Source organism: Struthio camelus, chromosome 28, assembly GCF_040807025.1.
Source record: "Struthio camelus isolate bStrCam1 chromosome 28, bStrCam1.hap1, whole genome shotgun sequence".
Taxonomy (NCBI): Eukaryota; Metazoa; Chordata; class Aves; order Struthioniformes; family Struthionidae; genus Struthio; species Struthio camelus.
Genome location: NC_090969.1, coordinates 1412593 through 1422731, shown reverse-complemented (window position 1 = coordinate 1422731; position 10139 = coordinate 1412593). Strand labels below are relative to the sequence as shown.

At 45.3% G+C, this 10139-nt stretch overlaps 1 long non-coding RNA gene across 1 annotated transcript in view; it reads left to right on the top strand.

Moving 5' to 3' along the window:
• The window catches only part of LOC104144031 (uncharacterized), a 38460-nt gene extending 29660 nt beyond the window's left edge, over positions 1 to 8800 (top strand). The window contains exon 4 of the long non-coding RNA XR_011136520.1: positions 7803 to 8800. This is a non-coding gene — a long non-coding RNA (uncharacterized lncRNA). The remainder of the gene's footprint in view (positions 1 to 7802) is intronic.
• The last annotated feature ends 1339 nt before the right edge of the window (positions 8801 to 10139 follow it).

Here is a 10139-nt window from a genome sequence, read left to right as displayed (position 1 = left end):
GACGCTTACTCATTCCAATAAAAAGCCTGAATTATGGCCCAGAAAATACATTCAGCTCACAAATTATAGACTTTGTAGCTTAAAACAAACAAACAGCACAGTGATCTCCATGCTGAAAGTTTGGAGGTATGTCCAGGCTGAGCAGATGTGCCACTGTTATTAGAGCATGTCAGATAACCTCATATGTGCTGTTATTAAATGACTTGTAGAGGAAATTGCATGTTTATCTAGGTTGCTTGAGCAGGACGTTTCCAGCCTGATTCAGTTGCCTAAATGTAGGTGTCTGCTGCCGTTTCAGGCCCCCTTGACTGTCTGGGACACCAGCACGGGGCTGGCCGATGCAACGCAGGGCAGGACAGCTAGGGGCTTGCACGCTTCTGCGCTGGCTTCCCCCCTTTCTGGTGGGGGAGGATCGCAAATGACAGTGGGTGCCAATGTTCAGGCAACCCTAACAAGCCATTTCTCTTTAGCGATGCGTAGCCTCATCCATGGAAATTAGTGACTTATTTTGACTAAGGGCCATATAGAAAATAGTGTTATTTCAATAGACTTAAAGATTTTCTAAGGGAGCAATCAGTATCTTTCTCTATGAATATATACTGACAAAAATTATGATTTTAAGAGTTACAGATGTACGATGGAGAAATTGTTAGGAGTCCAAAATGTACTGCAGTAGCGCCTACGATTTTAATTATTTAAGTGTCAAGGATAAAATGATCTATCTCACTCCTTACCTACATTACAGCAGCTCCCAGACTGCTAATCAAAATCAGTGACAATTAATAGCATTAAAAAAAAGTCAAACTGTGTACGATAGACTAAAGTGTAAAGTCCCAGTCTTGGTAACTGCACCACCTGTGCAGCTTCCTCTCCCCGGCCGTATCCAGCTCTACTGAAATCAGCAGAGCTCCATGTGGCAACGGGATCTGCCTGTGCCGAGCTGCTCGTAGGATTAGTGTCTAAATGAGGCCATGGTGTAATGTGGGGCATTGCACACAACAGCAAGGATGGCCTGAAAGGCAGATGAGAGTAGCAGTTAGGAGATGCCACCCTGCCTCAATTAATTGGGTATAAAGCTTTCAGGATTTAATTTAGAACATCAAAAAAATCCTACTGGGTCGGACGAATGACACCTCTAGCCCACTAGTCTGTCTCCAGTGGTGACAAAAGGAGATGCTGTTTGGGAAGACGCCTGAGACTGAGTACTGTCTGTGGTCCATTCCCTCATGCTCCCCAGCAGCCCAAAAAGTCATATTAGAGATGTTAAAGGTATTTCCTTATTTCCTTGCCCAAGCCGTTTAGCAGCCATGTATGGACCTGTTGCTCATGAATTTCTGTAATTCTTTTTGAACTTGTTTATACTATCTGTCTCCACAATATTTGGTGACCACGGGTTCCAGACTTGTGTTGAAAAGTACTTTCTTCTGTCTGTTTTAAATTGATCTCGTCATAGTTTCAGTGTACCTCCTTGTTCTTCAGCAGTGGGATCAGGTCTGCATTTACTTTTTTAACCCCCTTCACGACCTCATAAACCTCAATCATATCCCCCTTCTTCTCTCTAAACTGAAGAGTGCCAGTCTTTGTGGTTACTCCTTATTAAGGCAGCTGGTCCATCCCCTTCTCTGGACCTTCTCTAACTTCATCACGTTCTTCTTGAGATGTTCAGTCCAGAACTGCACTCTGTACTCCATTGCAAGTGCTGCAAGGATTTATATAACAGCAAAACGAGGCTCTGTGTCCTCGCCTCGATATCATTCTGGAAAACAGCCAACATTCAGAAAGCTTTATAGCTGCTGTCACACACTGAGCCAGTGGCTTTGGAGAACTGTCGATGATGATCCAAGATCTCTTCCCTGAGTTGTAACTGACAGCTCTGAACTCAACATCAATTTAAACTGATTGTAATGTTTTCTGGTATTTAGTTGTTCTGGTAGGAGATTGTTGGGAATTGCAGGTAAAAAGGGTGACGGCTCACAAAGATATGAACGTGTTCTGGGAAAATAGTCTCAGGTGTAATTATTAACACATTTACGGTGTTTGCTTCTTTCAAGGGCCAGCATCTTTTCTAGTATTACTCCTAGAGCAGTATGATGCAACTCATCTCAGTGGAATTACTCCTGATTTCTACCAGAGAGCATAATCTGAAGAAACATTTTCCGTCTTCTCAAGTTCTCCCTTTGGATATTTCATCCAAAAGGTCTATCTTTTGGCATAGCAGCACTTCCTGAGAGAGGCTGCATTCTCTGATTGATTTCTCTGATTGTTGCAGCTGCCCAGCTTCATACAGAAGGGGCGCAGTGCTGGCAGGCCAGAGCGAGGCAGCTACCGAAGGAACGCTCGGCGGCACGGACAGTGCTAACACACCCTCGTGGCATTTCTTTTTTTCAGACCTCCACCCAACCAGTGAACTTCGTATGACCCCTCCCAACAGTTCTGGTTTGTTTAATCAGTGATTAAACTGGAATTTTACTTCATTTCCAAACATACTCATCAGTCCTTAAATTCCCTTTTTTACAGAGCCAAGGCAACAGAAAAATACAACCATCATTAAAATAGCATGGCACACTTTGACTAAGGAGACCTCGCACAGCTTCTTCATTAGATGTGATGACTTTGCAGCTGAAGAGCAGAAACTTTAAGTCCTATGGAAAATTGTTACTCCAGAAAGCCAGGAGATATGACATAATATTTCTGAAGTAGAAGTTAAAAGGCAAGAGCCATTGTCAGGTCCAAGGGCCATTTTTAGCTCTCATTCAGGCAGGCGGTTTATGATTCCAGTATTCCTCCTTCCAATAGCAAGTATGTCATCTCAACCAACAAACCGAACCTTAACTTTACAAGTGAAGTATACTTCACTTAGAGAACAAGTGTGGTCGTGTCCTACAACAAGATCAGCGCAAGGAGTTTTTTTGCATGTTTTGTTCTATATTCCTTTTAAAAAATATTTCTTGTTTTCTAACCATCAGCGAGCGCAGAGTTCACTACCCCGTAGTGATTCCACAAGCTTTTTCCTGAGTGGAAATAGTTGACTTAGACCCCATTATTATGTAATTACACTTAGTGTTGCTTCACCCCAGCATCTTTCTTTGTATTCATTAGCATTTAGTTTTGCCCGCAGTGTTATGGCCCAGGTAACTCTGTGTCTTGAGATCCTTCTCTAACACATTCCAGTCAGTTTGGATATCCTGAATAATTCTGTACCATCAGCAAACTTTGTTACTTCATTGTTTACCTGTTTTCTAGATCGTTTATGACTATTTTGTACCGTTCCGATCTCAGCACAGATGCTGCCTTCTTATAGCTTTACACATTGGAGGCTTATAAAGCAAAAGGTGCTATTACTTCATGATGAAAGAATCCCAACCTCTCTCCAGTACAGCAACAACGTTTCACAGCAGTACTGATGGGATAGCCTGACACATCTCCCAGTGTGTTCCAGCCCCCTTTTGTCTGCAGGTAACTTTAACCATGCAGTTACTTACTGTGAGTTCTTTCATTTTGGGACACTCACAGTTGCTTCTTTATCTTGAATTACAGAATTCATTCTCACTCAGCCCTCTCAGGGACTGAGAAAGATATTGGATCTATCTGATGAGCACAGTTATGGATTTCTTCCCTTTTGTATGCATTTCAGTTTATTGGAAAGGCAACAAATAGAAAGGATGAATAGACTCCCTGCAGGGTGTGTATTCTCTGCGGCACAAAGCCAGAGCTGCTGAATAGTTCTTGTAGACCCCTTTCCTGGCAGGTCATGGCTATTCCTGGCATTAGTGGTTGCGGAGCCACCACTTGCTTTTGGAGCTTGCAAATCTATGTTCCCACTCCAGAGGCTCCACTAAGCAGTCTTGTAACAACTGAGTATTTCATAGCAACTGATATTTGCTTTTGGAGCTTCCTAATTAGCAATCATTAGGTAGCTGTTGCAATTACTAGAAGTTCAGGAAGCAACGTCCCCATTTTACAATGGGCAAAGGAAGGAATAGGAATCTGAAATGGCTATTGAGTCACCACTGTCAGAGCTGGGATTAAAGTCCAGTGTCCCAGCTCTATATTTTAAGCATTTATATTCTCTTTCTTAGTGAGGCAGTCAAGTAAAGACATAGGTGCTCTTGGGAAGAAGAATTCAAGACAGAGAAAGAGAGACAATAAAGGGAAGGTGAGATCAGATTGTGCATCAGCCCAGCTCTACAGATCCACTTTCTTCCAAAGAGTACATCCTTGCCTTCCCCTTGACCTCTTCCCCCTTGCACAGGAATGAGAATCAGCACTTTCTGGCTACCAGTAACAGCTGCTGCACTAGGGGGATTAATCTGCAGGAGGACACATTATCACGCAGGACAGGCCACGAGCCTGCTCCGCAGCCCCAAATACTGCTGGAGAGAGAACAGGCAGGGTGGAAGGAGGCTCTGGAACATCCCTTTGGAGAAGATCATTGATAACAGCTTTTCTCTGACAACTGACAAGCTCCTCCTTTTTTATGGTGTCAGTCTACCTTCCTGGATTTGTGGGCCCAGCACAGGGCAGGACTGGAGATTAACTAGTTAATGCCCTTGGTTTTATCCATCTCCTTTCTGGAGCTTATCAGTTGCTGTGGGGCCCTTTGGACTTAATTGCCTGTTGAAAGCGCAGTCCCTGGGCAGGCTGCTGAGGTCCTGTCACCAGAGCGGCTCCTGGGAAAGCAGTATGTCTTCTGCGAGAAGCCGATGAGTCTCAGTTGCCTGTTGCTAAATAAGAGACTTGTGGTGGAGTTAAACATTAACATCCTTCCCAGCTCCCATCTGTTCAAGGTTCAAGAGGGAAGCCATGCTGAGTCAGCCTGGCAGCTGTATTTCCTGCTCCAGCTCTCTCCTCCCTCGGCGTGATTCACTCACTCCCCCTTTCCATCAGGAAGTCTTAGTCCTGGATGAAACAATAAGTAAGAGGCAGAGGAATGCTTCAGCTCTCTTGTGCCAGGTCACTGGAGATCAGCTCCTGGTAACTTGATACCCTGATGTCTTCCCTGGCTGTCCTGAAAGTAATCTTGGTGCAACAAGGAGAAACGAAGCTCATGGGTACCAAAAGCTGAGCCTGAGCTTTCCGTCAGCTGTAAGCAACCCAGGGCTCGTGCCACGCAGCCAGGCTGTTCTGTTTCCAGGCAGCGCTGGACATAGCCTATGAACACATAGGCCAGTGTATTGTTGTCTCACCTTTTGCTGTGTGTATTGCTGTGTGTATTGCTTTTATACGTGCACCTTAATTAGAAAGGTCCTTGTACATCCTTGTAACTGTGGCAGTTTCAAGAGAGTGGCTCATTAGCAGGGAAGGAGGGTAGGCAGAAGATGAGAAGAGCTGTTCGATTTAATATTATTGCCATGGTATATACACTCCAGCACTGCCAAGTCTCTGGGTGTAGCCAGAGCCTGACATGGGAAATTGATTGTTCAGTGCTGTTGCCGGGCTGCCTCTTAGAGCCAGAGCTGCGTGCAGTTTGCCTTGTGCCGGTGTGCGTTGGAATAAGAGCCAGCAATTGCTGTTCATTAGCTCAAAGGCTGCCTGAGGCACCTATCCCACACTGGTGGAACGTGGTTTTGCCTGGAAAGCAAATCGTTTACTTCAGCATCGATGGAAGTTTGTGAAAACGCAACTGCACAATCTCTGCTGAGCTCAGACCTAGAAACAGAGCCAAGAGTCTCACTGGCTTTGGATAAAACTTCGCTGTGGTTACAGGCATCATGGGATCATGTGATGGTGCTGCTGATCTCTCCAACGCTGTGTTCTTGCCTTGGGCCTCTTCTACTGTATAATAGCACATTTTAGAGTTCAAAACATAGTCTCCTTGCTAGGCTTGGTATTTATTGATATCAGAATTGTCATTCAAGGGTTGCTGATGAAACTTTTTACTCCTCTGCCTCTACTTCTATTCCTGATTCCCCCAGCCTCCTTCCTACCATGCCAGCCCATACAAAAGGCTTCAGCCTCCTCAGCTAAGGGGTTTCTAAACAGACATAGCTTCTCCCTTCAGCATAGAGGCACTCTCCTGTCTTCTTAGGACAGTGTCACCTATATCTAGTCCTCAAATGCTGTTAGTTGCCAGAGTCGAGTGAATTAATAAGGAACACAGCTCTAAGCTGGACTCTGAGCCCCTTTGAGACGTGCTGACAGAGGAATATATTATGCCTTGAAATGACTTGAAAAAAATGAACTCTAGAGAGGGAGAAGAGCAGGAAAAAGCGTCAGTTGTGAGCTGCCGCCCTCTCCTGAGATCTCTCCTCCTGCAATGAGGGCAGCCCTGGCTCTCCCATGACCTCTTTCTTCCTGCAGGATAATGAAAGTCAGCACCCTGTAAAGGCAGTCAGAAAGTCAGCTGCTCTGCCACAGGGTTAGTCCTCCAGATAGATGAAAGGAAAGTGGTTTAGTGTCCAAATGAATGTCATGGCTTTAAAGAAGAATTAAAGCCAGATGTTTCCAACAGGCCTGTTGAGGCCAGCCTTTTCTGGCATATTTACCAAGCCACCAAGGAGACCCAGCTAGTGTCTGCAGCCCTCCATTTTGGGAACACTCTGTAATCCCAGCGGCTCCTCTGCGATTGCTGGAGGCACGCTGGCTGTCCAGAAGGACTGCACACACGGAGCTGGGGCAGAGATAATGCTGCCAGCTCAATATTTATTCAGTGTTTGTCAATATTTATTCCTCACCGATAATGGTGATGACAGCAGGGGTGTAATAACCAGACAAAATTTAGCACCTTCTGCCTTTGAACAAAACACTGGGGCCAAAAGGTGGCTTAGCTGTGCTGGCATCAGCTCTAATTTCACTCAGAGGCTTGCAGGCACAAGGCAGCACACTATGGTTCAGGGAATCCAGAACATAGTCCCTGTCCCAAGGTCTAACTTCATACTCCTCAGATAGGCCTGGTGTTTATTTTAACAGGCGGGTAAAGCTTTTGCGGTGCAGGGACTTCATCAGAGCCAGGGAGAGCGCGTTATATTCTTGTCTTGCACAGGGCTTGATGTTTGTACTCAGCTACCTGGTTGAAGCTAAGGACCATTCAGGTGCAGGTAGAACAGATGTAAAATATTAGGAAAAAGGAAACTGAATCCTTGCCTTAGCGCAAGTCTGGGAAAGATCAACATTTCCTACTTTGCTAGGGAGTAACCTAAACCTCAGGACTACTGGGTGTGTGGTTCCAGCTCACACCCAGCAGTAATTAATCTTGTTGCCAGTGTAGCTGCTCCAGGCCCTCAGACTACAATAGCTAGTCAGAATAGGTTTTGTATTTTTGGGTCTGCCTGGTGGTTATAGCATTCAACTTTTGGCCTCTGAAGGACAAATTCCTGATGCTGTGCCCTCAGCATTGCTTTGAGGTGGAGTTTCCTCTTGCGAAATCAGCCGGTGCTGAAAATGTCCTGTTGGCTTTGAAGACGGGGAAAGGCTTTGCTTAGCGTTGCAGACATATGTGTCACACTCCTCATCTTCCTCCTGCCCCGTCCTGACCACTGGGATGTTCCTGCTCTAGAGTAGCAGACAGGATATGCTTGAGATCCAGGGTGCTGTTGGATCGCCGTCTTCTACTGGGGAATAAATGGCAAATTCAAAAGGCGCACCCTAAAGCAAGCGAAAGTAAATATAGCAGAATAAAGTTAGGGGGCAGGAAATCTAAATTTCAACTTTTTTTTTTCTGTTGGTGCCCACTCTAATAATCAGATACTTTGACATATAATAAAACTCTATAGCCTGACTCCACAAAGCTGAGCAAACGATTGCTGTAAAAAAGGAGCTTTGTACCATGCCATTTGTTCTCACAACGCTGCTTCATATTTCAGTATATACATCACGTTCATTCTGCTCTGGGACATTATGGACAGAAGTTGCAATTGTTTCTGCTGCAGTTCCAAAAGCAACTGTCAAGAGAAGGCCTTTGGGAGAAGAAAGGTGAGCCAGACAGCAGACTCCATGACAGTGCTGGATGGACTTCAAGAAAAACTTTGCCTCACCACCCTCCTGTAAGGGAACAGTAGATGGTGACTAACAGGAAAGAAACTTGACCATGGTGTTAGCACAAAACTGTTTGTATTTGCCTTCTAGATATGTATAGAACCTTATCTGATCATAGCATGTACTATACCCTGAATTGTATTGCTTCTGCACCCTTAGAAGACAGACAAAATTATTGTTATAAAAAATGAATTATTTAGTAGCTGTACAGATTGGCTGTTTTTCCACCCCATCTGCACTTTAAAGCCAGTGTGGTTACAGTCTGTAAGAACTCTGCCAAAATTGGAAATATCCTGACTGATGTCCACAGCACACCGACCACTTTATTGGCCAGGCATTTCAACTAAATGAGGTGATCTCGCAGGAGCAGCGCAGCACCAGCTTCAGGAAAATGATCTAATCTGAGCATTAACAATGATTTGCATCACATCAGGGCCCGATTTCAAAGGTCCTGAGCTCCTGTAGGATATCCAGGTATTCAGCATGTCTGAAAATAAGGCTCATAACTGCTTTGTGCGACAATTTCTCCATTGGTTTGATATCTCAGTATAAGGCAATGGGTGCACTAAAAATTAATGAGCAGATTCTGGAGGTAAAGAGCTCTGTAAAACAGGATAATACTTAACTGCTTCACAGGGGGCATAAGGATTAATGAGTTAATGTTTGCAAAGTGCTTTGAAGATGAAAAGTGCTAAGTCTTATTACATCTGGTGGATGAAGTAAATGAGCATGAGGAACAGGTTCCCAATTCCATCCTGTAACTACCAGAAACAAGGTCTCTCTCTAAATGTCATAATAAATAAGGCTCTGAAGGTGGTTTGCTCTCATACTGTCCCTCGCAGTTTATATTCAGAGCGCCCCTGGCATCGACAGGACAGAAAGAAGGGTTTCACGCTGATCCCACAGACTGCAATGGGTCACTTCCCGTTTACTTTGCTCCAAGTTATTTATTCTTTTACTCTAACTTGCTTTCTTTCATTCTTATGTGTATGTCTTGGAGATGCTGTTCAGGGAAACTCCTGCAGAATCTGCCAGCTGGACCATCAATTTATAGTACAGCTTGTGCTACAGTTTCTAATCTCTTTGATGGACCTTGATTACTTCACTGGCTGTAACTTAAACACTGCCATTGGCTAGACCATAATTGCAGGTAATACTGTTAAGCAGGGTCTGGGTTCCCTTGCTGGGCAAGTGGCAGTGTAGGAGCATTGTCTGTGAAGGCTCCAAAACGGTATCCTTCACCCGAACATCCATTACAAAATGTATTACTTCCTTAACAGAGTATTTCTTGATCATCTAAAATCCCCAGACAACCCAAAACCTCTTAAATTTGCTGTATAATTTCCGTGGAATCTTTCCATGTCCTTTCTCTGTTGTGCTAAAGCAAAATGGTTTCAAGGTGTTTTTTCCCCTGCGGAAATCCCCTTCACGGCACCATTCTCCAATGCAACCCCACGTGGCCCTGCGTAACGCCACGTGTGAGCTGTCTGCGATTCCCAGTGTGTTTGATGCTTTCAGTAGGTGAGATCTGGTCCTTTGTCTCTCAGTCCGATGCTTTAATTTGATGGCTCTGCAACGTTAATATTAAACGTGCAATGCCTAGCATTGGAGGTTCAAGTTCCAGTGGGCTCTACTGAGTCCCTCCTGTGTAGATGAACTGATTTTACGCTCTTTGGCCTAGATTTACAAAGCTACTGAAAGACATCAGTGGATTTATGCCCTTTCTATATTGGAACTGTCTGGAGGAAATCCTGTGTCCTGTGACATGTCTGGCTGGAGCCGAGGTTTCCCTCCTGTCCCCAGTGTTCCCCCACCCCGTCCCTGGTGGTGGGAGCCCTGGCAGCTGTCGCAGACCCTTCCCCGTCCGTGGGGGTCTGGTACACATGGTCTCTGCACTTGGCAAGGAAAGGCATGCCGCAAATGCGGGGCGCAGCCCATCCCATCCCGAACGTGCTTGCGCGGGTCTTCTCCTCAGATAACGTCTGTATCCTGGAATCACCCCATCGGTTTAACCACGCAAATGCCGCAGAGGGTGCCTGCGTGCGGCGCGGAAAGGGGGGTGGGAGGGGCAGGACGGGTGCAGGTCCCGTTATATTGTATTTCAGGGAACAGCCACTTCACCTTTGCGCTATTCAACAATGACACCTAGAGGCCGCGGAGGGACA